The sequence below is a fragment of the Montipora capricornis genome, chromosome 2, assembly GCF_036669925.1.
Source record: "Montipora capricornis isolate CH-2021 chromosome 2, ASM3666992v2, whole genome shotgun sequence".
NCBI lineage: Eukaryota > Metazoa > Cnidaria > Anthozoa > Scleractinia > Acroporidae > Montipora > Montipora capricornis.
In genome coordinates, this window is record NC_090884.1 from 30,107,196 (window position 1) to 30,109,647 (window position 2,452).

Here is a 2,452-nt window from a genome sequence, read left to right on the forward strand (position 1 = left end):
CTTCTCAGTAACAGCCACGTTATGATTGACTCGAAGACAGATCTTTGCTAACGTGCGCATCGAATTTCAGCTTTTTGTCAATTCATAACACCGAGGCAATTCCACCTTTTCATTTAAGGGGATGAGTGTATTTTCGCATACAAATCTTGGTGGGCCAGTTCGTAGATTGCCAAATACAATAGCTGTGTATTTGCTGGGATTTCTTTGCATTTTGTTCTTATCAAACCATTCACCAACCCTTTAAGATCAGTGCTAATAGCCTGTTCGAGTTCCACTTCGTTATTACCCGCGTAGAATATTTGAGTGTCATCGGCATATGTGGATAAAGTGGTGGGTTGTGGCACTTGATGCAGATGATTTATGAAGATGTTGAAAGTAGGGCCCTAAAATAGACCCCTGTGGAATCCCTTCGTAATTGGTTGCCACGAGGAATGCTCGCCGCCACGTTTTACTCGCTGTCTTCGCCCCGTTAGATAACATTCGAGTAAAATGCATGTGTATTCATCCGCGAACTTGCGTAGCTAATTCATGATCAGCTCGTTTGGTAACATGTCAAATGCCTTTGACAGGTCCATTGACACTAATCCACAAATTTATTGGATATCCAGTACACTTTTCCAATTTTCAGTCAAGCAGAGTAAGGCAGTGTCGCATCCGTGGAATTTCTGTATGCGAATACAAACTTGTGAAGAATGTTCTCAAAATAGGGACTCGCCCTATTGTGTACAAGTCTTTGAAATACTTTTGACAGAGACGGCAAGATTGAAGTTGCCGTAATTCGACTTTGTTAGCTTACATTCTTTTTGTATGCTGGTGAAATTTCAGCGAGTTTCCATTGTTGTGGAATTTTTGCTTGGTCCAAGACATAATTGAAAAGAGTGCTATAATGGTGACACAAAACGCCAGCCGCTTGTTGAATTACTTTCGGTGGAATTAAATCATGGACTGTCACTTTGTTTGGTCTCAATTTCTTCATAACCTCGAGGACCTCAACAGAATTTGTTTTCCTAGAGACAGCAACGGTTCATCCGTTCATTATCCGTTCATTATCCGTTCATCATCCGTTTATCATCTGTTTACTTTAGGCCCTTTAACGGATGAGGCGTAGTGTACATTTTCCTGTGTAAGGTCACATTTTGTCAAAAAAATAATTAATGTCTCATATGAAACCATAACATTGCCAATGTGTTTAACAGTGTAATTTTTGCTTTTTTGATGATTGTGCAGCTAAGGTAAAGGAAAGTGTTTGTCAAGACAAATATTTCAGTAAGGGGAAAAAAACTGAAAATTATTTCCTCCTAAAGACACCAGTTTATTGCATATTCATTTTATTAAGTAATTAGTATATTATTAAGTACTGAAATATTGCAGCCACCTGGCTCAATTGCGTTACAGATACAACATATAAGTTCAAAACTAATGTTCATTTTTACAGAAAATGCTGAAATTATTATATATTAACACTAATGGCACAGGATAAATTTTAGAACTCGTAAAATACAATATAAGAATCTGGGGTAGAAATAAATTAATATTTTACCTTTCAAGAGTCTATGTTATTAAGTTCGAAGCACATTGCTGTGATAAAAGACAGTTTAAATCTGTCTGTGCGCATGCGCGGTAGGTTATATGCCGCGCTTACGTCTTGTGTTGTATGTCGGGCAGTGCCTAGATGGTAAAAGGCTATAAAGTCGATTAGATGAACGAGAAATGGTATCAAATCACTCCATGCATAGGTCACTACGCCTATCCTTTAAGGTTTGTAAGCCAAACCTAGCGAAACATTCACTATACGATAGACCGTGGCATATGATGGACATTGCTCTCTCTATGTCATCACATAGATAGCTAGGTAGCAAGCGAGTGGCGGTAAACCTGTACAGAATATTCGAGAACTGGCCTAATAGCCGTACAATAAAAGTGAACTATGTCATCTGGGGGACACCTGCCTCTTCAGTAACATGAGAAAGTATAAGTGCTTATTCACTTTCTTTATAGATTCATACATATGGTTGTTCAACTAAGATAACTGGAGATCGTTAGACCTAAAATCTTAGTGTAGTCGACTATTTCGAGTACTCTCTCATTTTGGTGATGAACAAAGCAATGACCCCAGTCCGTGGACTACCCTAATGGACTACTTGTCACCTAAAAACCAATTTTAAATGGGTTGCCTAACAATAATAATAGTCTCAGCAACAACTTTAACAAGGTTACCTTTAGATAATTATTCTACTGGATGATTTAATTTCTTGATCCTGTATTTAGCATTTTAGGTTAGTCCATTAATTTTGGATAGTCCAGCAGGGTAGTCCATGGACTGTGGGTCAGTGTTTTGTCAATCACCTTTTTTTCAATTGATGATTACAGATTTTAGAATGAGAATTCTAACCAGGTCAGTGTGCACATATTCCCATAGGGTGAAGGTTAAACTTTTGAAAACTCTTTTTGT